This window comes from Alligator sinensis, unplaced genomic scaffold (genome assembly GCF_000455745.1).
Source record: "Alligator sinensis unplaced genomic scaffold, ASM45574v1 scaffold1051_1, whole genome shotgun sequence".
NCBI lineage: Eukaryota > Metazoa > Chordata > Crocodylia > Alligatoridae > Alligator > Alligator sinensis.
In genome coordinates this window covers 695,766-705,059 of record NW_005842473.1, presented here as the reverse complement: position 1 = coordinate 705,059, position 9,294 = coordinate 695,766, and the positions used below count along the sequence as shown (strand labels likewise).

General features: G+C 45.2%; 1 protein-coding gene across 3 annotated transcripts in view; it reads right to left on the bottom strand.

Annotated features, from left to right (window-relative positions):
- Positions 1–9,294, bottom strand: part of CFAP99 (cilia and flagella associated protein 99) — a 110,206-nt gene that overhangs the window by 82,560 nt on the left and 18,352 nt on the right. The window lies entirely within an intron of this gene.

Here is a 9,294-nt window from a genome sequence, read left to right as displayed (position 1 = left end):
AGTGGTCATCCTTGCCTGAGTCCTGGTATCCTTATGTATTGCAGGTTCTGTTTCATACCTGATTGACCTCCATTCATTAATTGCTTTCCACTAGAACTGCTTGGAGAACTCTTGGTCAATGTATGTGAGGCTCAAAAGTCCACAGCATGGATGCCACCTGGTTTCCCATTCATAACCCCAGTGCAAGATTTCAGTAGCATTAAGGATTTGGGTTGGTAAATCGTATGGGTAACTCTTCCTCAGAGTAAACACCTTTCTGTATGAGTTTTACTGCAGATAAAAACCACTTTCACAATACTGCAATAAAGTCTGAGACCTGGTACAATTTGCTCTTAAACTTCAGGAGGATAGCTGCATTAGGGTAAACTACCAGCAAAAATAATGCTGCCTTGACTCAAGGAAGTTAGCCAAGAAACCAGCAAGAAAGCTAAATGGATCTTTTGAAAAGATATAGTCCAGAATTTGATATATGGTATCTCTCTCTTAGTGCTAATGCTTCTTGTGGAGAAAACTGGTAATTTTCAAGTGTCAATATGACTTTATTGGTAGCAAATAATAGGTGCAAGTCTTAAATTAGAACCTTGGCTGAGGCCCAGCCTTGGCACTGCAGAGTGCTAGGGGTTAATGGAGCTATTGTGGGGGACAGCACTTCACTGAAGGATATAATCAAGGTTACTCTGGCCTTTTTTCATAGCTGGGTTTGTTGAAGTTAAAGATTTTATTGTACCTATCAAAAAAGCAGTAGATAATCCTGGACTTCTGGCCGATCTGCCCTCTCTCAGTTAACAAACTCTTTGAGCTATTTTATAAAATGGTCAATCTTTCAGTACTGCACTTTTAGGCAGTACTGGGTTACAAGCTTGTAGACTTGCCATATTGTATCAAATCAGGGGTCCACCTCATCAAGCATCTTGGTTCTGATAGCAGAATATCCCTCCTTTTTCTCTAAAGTTGCTTGTATCCTGTTCAGGAGTGACATTATTAGGATTTGGAAGAGGCCATGTCACACTCTCCTCAACCACACACACACACACACACACACACACACACACACACACTCACTATGGGGACCTGGGTTCTTCATACCTTATGCATCAACATTAGGAAATAAAAATATTTTGCAGACCAAATTATAATCTTAATCATAGCCCTTCAGCCTCATTACCCTCACTGACATTGCACCAGTATGCCTGATTAGTTCTGTAGTAAGATCTCAGCAAACAGCTATGCTATTGGTGCACAAATAAAAATAGGATTCAGCTTAGTTCCCTTGAGCTTGGTGGATTTCAGAAAGCAGCAGCCGTGGGAAGAATGACAGCAACAGGAAGAGGTCTACTAATGGTAAGAGGGAGGTATTCAAATTGTGATCTAGTGGCCATTTAAAGGCCTTCCATGTACTAAGCTAGCATTGTGGGGATGTTGGTGCACTGTTCTCTGCCCAGCAGCTTTTCTGATGGAAGAGCTGAAAGTGTAACCACTTGCTTACAGTTCCTGTGCTTTTTTTTGTTGCCGACTTAACAGACAGGGAGAGAAACAGAAATAATGCACTTATTTCTACCATAGCAATGGCAGAAAAGGAAAAAAATCCTGACATGACCTGAGGCTAAATAGTGTGTTGACAAAAAGTATAACATAGGGACAGTTGTGCCCTCAAACTTTATTTTCTACTTATGACTATGTGAGCTACATGCCCCAAAATGTCCTCTCTCCTTGGCATAAAATACTGTTGACTACACTTGTTTTTAATTACCTAAAGTACTAGGTGTCCTGTAACTGCATATAAACACTGAAAATAGTTTTAACAGTCTGCAGCCATGTCACCTCAGGATATGATCTCATTATAAACCTGAGGAAGATCAGTACTTGGAAGAGAAATCTCAGAGGAAAGGGAGATAACTAGCAAATGGGTGAGGGAAGTGCCATGAACCAAGAAGTAAGTCACTGCCCCACAACAGTGCTATAGCACAAAGCACCTTCTTTGAGCACAATCTGAAACCAAAACACCAAATATTTATGATTGTTAGAGATCTCTGGCTACAGTTAGCAAAAGTGCAGCAGAGAAAATTCAACTGGGGAGTTTATGGCTTAACAGAAATCACCAAAGTGTTTTTCCGTAAGATAAAATACTCCACTTGACTATCTGCTCTATCTATTGTGTATTCCTTCTGTGTGTGTTTGATGTAAAATGCAAATTACTCAGAAGGTCACATTCTAGAAGTGGGAGAAATGGCCACAGTATAAAATGTGTACAATACGATAAGGAATTACACTGTTGTAGTGTCTCTTATCCAAGGTTAGTAAAGCTTGCTACAAACTTTACAAGCACTTTACAAACCCTAGCAAGTAAATCTAATGAGATTCCTGTCAGGTGCTATTGTTTTACAGATGCAAGAGCTGAGGTATGAAGAGAATAAAAGATTTACCCAGGCTGACACATTGAGTCAATGATGGAAATGGGAACAGAATTTATAATGCTAATTCCTTGTCCTGTGTCCCATTAGACCCTGCTAATTACTGCTAATTTCTTGTCCCACTAGACCAGTGGTTCTCAGACTTTTTAAACTCAAGGCACTCTCAGAAAATGCTAGCTCTTAATTTTCACTCATTTTTGACTCTAGATAAACAATGGAGCAATTATTTTATCGCAAAGAACTCAAAAAGATGCCAGCAAAACAGAATGCTTTCAACACTATGAATTCCTATTCAAAATCTTTTGGTTTATCTTATGACTTGTATCTGCACATCTAACAGTGCTAAAGCTGCATGATGGCACCCATAAAAGGATCACAAGGCACCCCCAGGGTGGTATACAATCCTGGTTGAGAATCATTGCACTAGGCCCTCTTCCCATTTCTTGAATCACGTTGACTATGGCATATCTTCTCTAATTAACTGGTGGTTGGTTATGTTTGTAAAATGCTTTGAGGTTCCTTCGGGATGAGAGGTCCTGTATAATAATTAACAGCTGTAAATAAAATGTAACATTTGCCTTCTCTTGAAACAAATATCAAGGTTTATTTACCACAAGGCACAATAAATCTTGATGTTCACTGACAACACATGTATTTTCTTGGCTAGATATTAATTCCGTGCTTGAGAAACCACCTCTCACTGATGACAGTTTTGCCAATTATTACCGTGTCTCTAACCTTCCATTTCTGGGGAAGGTTACTGAGAAGATCCTGATAACAGAACTCTAGCTGTACTGGGGGACCTTCCATTTTTCTCCATTCCCTTTCATTCAGGCTTGACTATGGCTGCCCTGTTCTCATTGGGAAAATATCTCCTCTGGAAATAGGCAAAGGACAGTGGCTGAGTACTCCACTGCACAGTAGAAAAGGAAGTTTCTTTGCTACTCAGCCCAGGTGTAAGTTAAAACTGCAGGGGATGTCTTCTGTGGCCTGTTACATCTCCTTCCCTTTTTTGCACTTTATTCCCCACTATGACTTCCCTCTTTCTAGTTCCACCCACCCCTTCAATTAAGGTATAGCACAAAAAGCACAGAGGGCGGAAAGGCGGCTGGCCATGTTTACCATCTTTATACTGGTGAACATTCTCCAAGGGAATCACAAGGTGCTACCAAATCTCCTTGCCCTATACTTTGCTCTAGTTTAGCCAGGGCAAGGCAACTTAGCAGACTAGAAAAATCCGGCACTAAACATCTGTACTGCCTCCTTTAGATCCAGAAATTATCTTTGATACCATAGCCCAGGGCTATCCAACTTCTAAGCAGCTGAGGGCTGTATGCCATGTGGACTGCAGCAGTGGAGGCCACAACCCCTTTAGCCCCCTCCCCTGCTGCAATGTGCAGCCCCTTCCCTACATACACACTGCTGCACTGCACAACACTCTTCCTTCCCTGCACTGTGTGCATGGGCAACCTCTTCGCACCCCACTGATAGCCATTGCATTGTGTGGGCAGCATCCCCACCTGAGCCCTCTTGCTGCACTGTGCCATGGACTCCACTGGCACTGGGGGCAGTGTTGTCTTTTCCTCCAGGGTAGGACCTGGAAGTGAAATATGGGGACCAAGCTGAGTGGGAATCAAAGGACCCCAGCTGCAGCCAGAGCAACAGTGGGAGCAGTGGTCAGATAGGAGTCTAGGGGTTGCCCATTAACTCCTGATGGGCCATGTCACAGCAGGGTCCTGCAAGGAGGGCCGTGATCTCCTTACGGCTCCCTCACTGTGCCAAGTCGGTCCAAGGGCACCCTCAAATTCTCACCCGCCACATCTTTGATGGTTAGATAAAGTTGGGAGGCTGCCTTACGACTCCCTGGGCAGTTAGCTGGGACCTCTGTCCCCGTGTGTTTCCAGACCCCCTGGGGTCTCCCAGTATGATGGGTGCTCCCCATGCACCCTAGCCTTATGGGCTACACGTGGCTCCTACCAACCCCCAATACCACGCCCCAAGCCTCGCTGATGGGATAGACGCTAGTATGTCTCTCTATATGTACACGGGCCGTCTCTTGGGCCTCCTCTATGTACTCTCGCCCCGCTCTCTGGGGCCTCCTCTTCTCTGCTGCCTTCTCTTAGGCTCTCTGAGCCCACTCGGGGCCTCCCTGTAATGTGCCCCCTTTCTGGGGCCTTCTCTATCGTGTCACCCCCTGTCTGGGGCCTTTACAATAGTGCCCCCTCCTGGGGCTTTTCCTACAATGTCACCTGAACTCAGGCTTCTAAAATACAGCCCCCCGTCTCGGGCTCTCTGCACCCACTCTGGGGACTTCTCCGTAACGCCCCCTGACTCTCGGGCCCACCGCGCTGCTGCCCCTTTCTCCCAGGGCTCACCGTGCCACTATCCCTCTCGCCGGGGCAACCGCAGCACTCTACCCTGCTCCGGGGTTCGTCGCAGCACTACCCCTTCTTCAGAGGCTCACCGCGCCCGCACTGGGCTTCCTAATAATATTGCCCCCTCTCTGGGGCTTGCTGTGCCCCTACTGGGCCTTCTCAAAGCCGCCCCTCTCCAGGGCTAGGGTCTACGCCCCGCAAGCTGCACCCTCACTAGCGCTATGCCTTCACTGGCACTGGGGTTCCCATACCACTGGGGTTCCCCCTGAGAATGCTGCACCCTCACTGGTGCTAGGCCCCCACCCCCTGTGGGTCCCTATGAGGTTCAGCCGCTCCTCTCTGAGCTTAACTGACCCCACAACTCTGCCCTGCAACTCTCAGGGCCTAGTGCGCCCTCACTGGTGCCGGGGGCCCCACTTTACCTTGAGCCTCCTACAAGGCCTCCTCCAACCCCTATAGCCTCACCCAAACCACCGGTGTAATATCAAAGCCAAACATAAACTCGAGCCTCCTCGCTGTAACTCAAACATAAAGCCTCCTGGCAGAACCATGGTGCTCAAACCTCTCAGAGCTGCCATCCTTCACCCAGCTAGAGCAATTCCTGTGATTCTCGCCTCCTAACTCCAGGAGCTCCTGCCCTTCTGGCTGCTGGCAGGGAACTGCCAGCCTGGCCTCAGCCTTGGGCTTTATGAGGGCCAGGCCCTGCCCCCTTCTGGCCAGCTGACTCACATTAGTTGCCCCAGCAACTCGCAGCTGTGCTTGTTATGTTCTGCCAGGGCTCTCTCCCTGGTAGTTTCCACTTTCTAGGAGCAGAGCACCGAGGTGCCCTGCGACAAGCTGCATATGGGATACAGGCCACCAGTTAGACAGCCCTGCTGTAACCTGTTGGCATTGCTGACACATTTGCAAATCCTGGGGAGGAGGGAGGAGAGGACCCCAGTGAAGTATCTTAGAAGTTATGAAATAGTTCATGTTCCCTAAAGGTTGACTAGCATAAGGTTCTATTTTCTCACGCCTGTTCAAGACATACTGGGGCCATTTTCCTGTCACTTCTCTGTTCATGTTTCCTGGCAGTTTTGCTGGGCAGCATCCACTGGCTCCTTGGACACATTCAAGGAGCAGTGAGTGGGTGCTGGCTGGTGTGCTCTGCTTGGTGTCCCCGCTTAAAGCCTTCATTATTAACCTATGGATGTCACTCCCATCCCTGTTTTTTATGTTATCCCCTGGAATCACTTATTATGCTTCCAGTGGCCTCCCTAAATGAGGGAGGCTCATAGTTCTCTTGGCAGGCCTAGGTCCATGGTATTTTTGCATAACAAATAGCCCTGTTCAAGACGTACGAGATCCTATTACTTATGCTGATTTCAATCTACAGGGCAAGGTCGTTGGATTCCCCTTGTACATGGCCAAGAATGGAGCTTAATTGACTGCCAACTGGCTGAGGGTCAGTTTGGATAAGAAGCAGGCTGGAAGTTGTATGACAAAGGGAAATAAATGATACCTACTCTCTCAAGTGCAGTCTTTTTTTAAAGTAAGGTTTGCAGCTCCTGGTTCCTATTGATCCCAATGCTGACTAGTGGAGATACTAACTACTCCTTTTGGAAGCAGACCAGCTGAAGATACCCATGCCTTTTCATTTTCATATTGAATAGCCTCAAGGTGCTCTACATGACAGTAGACCTGAACACATCTTGGAAATCTTCAGCAAGTGGGAAGACGGTTTCCTATCTACTTACGCATACTGATCTTATGGAGCCTACAGTAACTCCTTTGATTATACTGGCGTCCAAACTGTGCAGAGGTACAATCCAAATTATTGGTTTTGATTTATAAAGCCCATTATGGTTTGGGTGCTGGGGACTTCAGAGAGCACCCCTCTCTATTTCAGCTGGGTAGCTGAGATTAACTCATATGCTGAAGGTTCCTATTCACAGGGCTGTACAGCAAAGGCTAAGAGAAAATAGTTTCAGTGGAGAAGGGCACTGTAGCTGACCATACCCCTTTGTTCTGATATAGCAGAGGTCTCTTGACAGGCTGATTTATTCACTATTTGTAGTAATTCTGTTTGTATCTCTGCTCCTACAGTGGTGGAATGATTGGTGAGGTTTTTCTGTTTTGTTGCTCAAAGTGCAGCTCTGAATTGATGAGTATTGTTGACTGACTATGGCTACTGGATTCTCAAGACTGATTATTGGTTGTATTAAAATTTTGTGTTGTTTAGGAGCTTACAAATGCCTGTGTCTTGCACTGTCTGCATTGGATATAAATAAAATATTGCTATATACTTGTTTCATATATGTATGTCATTATAGTTTGAAAGTCTCTATATTATGCTCTTCAATTTTTAAGTGCAGTATTTGTTAATGCCCAGGTATTCAATACCTTGTGACTGACTGGTTTGTAAACACCCTGTTACTGACTGGCTGGGAATTAGATGATCTCTGGTAAGAAGGTGAAGTAAACTGCTTCTTATACAAAATTTATATTTAATAGCATTGTTTATTTCTTTTGAGGATTCCTTGCATCTCTTTATCTCCCTCCCTAATGTGTACTTTCTGTCCTACAGTCTGACTATGAGTCCCTGATTTAATGCTCTGGCTATGACCCAGCAATGGGACACAGTAAGCTGAGGGCACAGAGGATCTATCATAAAGCTTTCAATGTGGAAGAACAAGAGAAGTGGCAGGAAGTAAGGTGCAAACAATGTGAAGAAGCTTTCCTAACAGGTTGCAGGGAGATGGAGAGAGTAGAAATATGTCCTGTTTGAGAGCCAAAAGAGAGAGAAAAGGATGACTAAAAAAATGAGGATGTGAAAGAGAGGGCTTCTGCTTGGGTGGGCAAAATGGAAGAGGAAGGAAAAGGTCGTCATCTCTCTTTTAGGAAGGAATCTTCGGGCTGCAGGTTTACTCTAAGGTTAAAATAATCTTCAAGAGGGGAGATAATATCTGATGTACAGATAAAGTTGCTTTTGCCTTCTGAGAGTTAAATAACAGTTTGCAATGCACTCAGCTACATCTAGACAGAGCGCACTCATTTTGCATATATGATCTGATTAATTTATAGTGCTTCAGGCTTCAGTGGTACTCCTCTCTAAGGGCCTAATCAAAAGCCCCTGAAATCAAAGGGAAGATTCTTATTGACTTCAGGCACTAAGGCAATTTCTGGCCCCAATGAAGTCTGGGATTTTTTTTGCCAGGGATTTCAATGGAAAGAAGATTAAGGCTGTAGGGTATAAATAGTTAGAAACTTACTGCTATCAGTCATGAGCAAATACTTTATGCAGCAATATTGACTGTCTTGAAAAGCTCTGAATTAGGTTAGGGTTACTTTTCCTACTGTATTTAATATTGCATCAGTGTTGGTGATAATATACTTGGCATTTTATGAACTTCAGTTAAGATGTAGTCTTTAACTCGGGTCACTCTTAATCTACATGCACATCAGTTACAGACAATATAAATCAGACAGGTATAATTAAGCTTGAATTTTTTGTCATACCTGTGACAGGAATCGTGCAGTAAGTGATTTTCATATTTAAAAATAACCCTGACTTTTTTGTCATTTGGAGATTTTGCTCGTGGGTGGGTGTGACACATACAAATGAACCAGTTTGAAAGAGGACTCTTGCCAAGTTAAACCATGGGCTAATAGACAGGCTCAGCTCAACGTCAGGACTGGAGACAACATAGATCAGTGAAGTGCCAGTGGGAGCTTTCATTTGATTGCATTGAGCCACCCCGGTTGCACCACAGAAGCAGAAGTCTTTGTTTGCACATAGCATCTGGCTGTATGAACTCTGAGGCTCCTAAGCCACGTTTCTAAGAGCAAAGGTTAGGAAAACCTAAAACACTTGTCTGCTGAGATTAGGAACCAAAAGTACTCCAATTAAAAACAAGTTAAATGTTATTTCTAAATTTTAAATTGCAAAATCTAATAAACATTCAGTAATTTAACTGAATTTATTCTTAAGGAAAGATCAAGTTTGGTAGTACTCGGGGGAACAGGGCCTCTCCCATTCTCCGCTGGTCCCCCTTGGAAGTTTATAGACGGCCACCAGGTCCCCTCTCAGCCTTCTTGGTGGAGGCTGAACAGATTCAGGTCCCGTAGCCTCTCCTCATAGGGCCTGCCCTGCTGCCCCCGATCATGTGAGTAGCCCTCCTCTGGACTCTCTCGATGCTGGCCTCATCCCTCCTGAAATGCGGCGCCCAGAACTGGACGCAGTACTCCAACTGCAGCCTGACCAGTGTCGCACAGAGGGGGAGGATCACCTCCTTGGACCTGTTCATGATGCATCTGTAGATGCACGACAAGGTGTGGTTAGCCTTCCTGACCGCGTCCTCACGTTGGCAGCCCATGTTCATCTTGGAGTCAATAATGACTCCAAGATCCTTTTCTGCCTCTGTACTGATAAGAAGGGAGTTCCCCAGCCTATAGGTGTGCTGCTGGTTCTTTCTCCCTAGGTGCAGTACCTTGCACTTGTCAGTATTGAATCCCATCCTATTCTCATC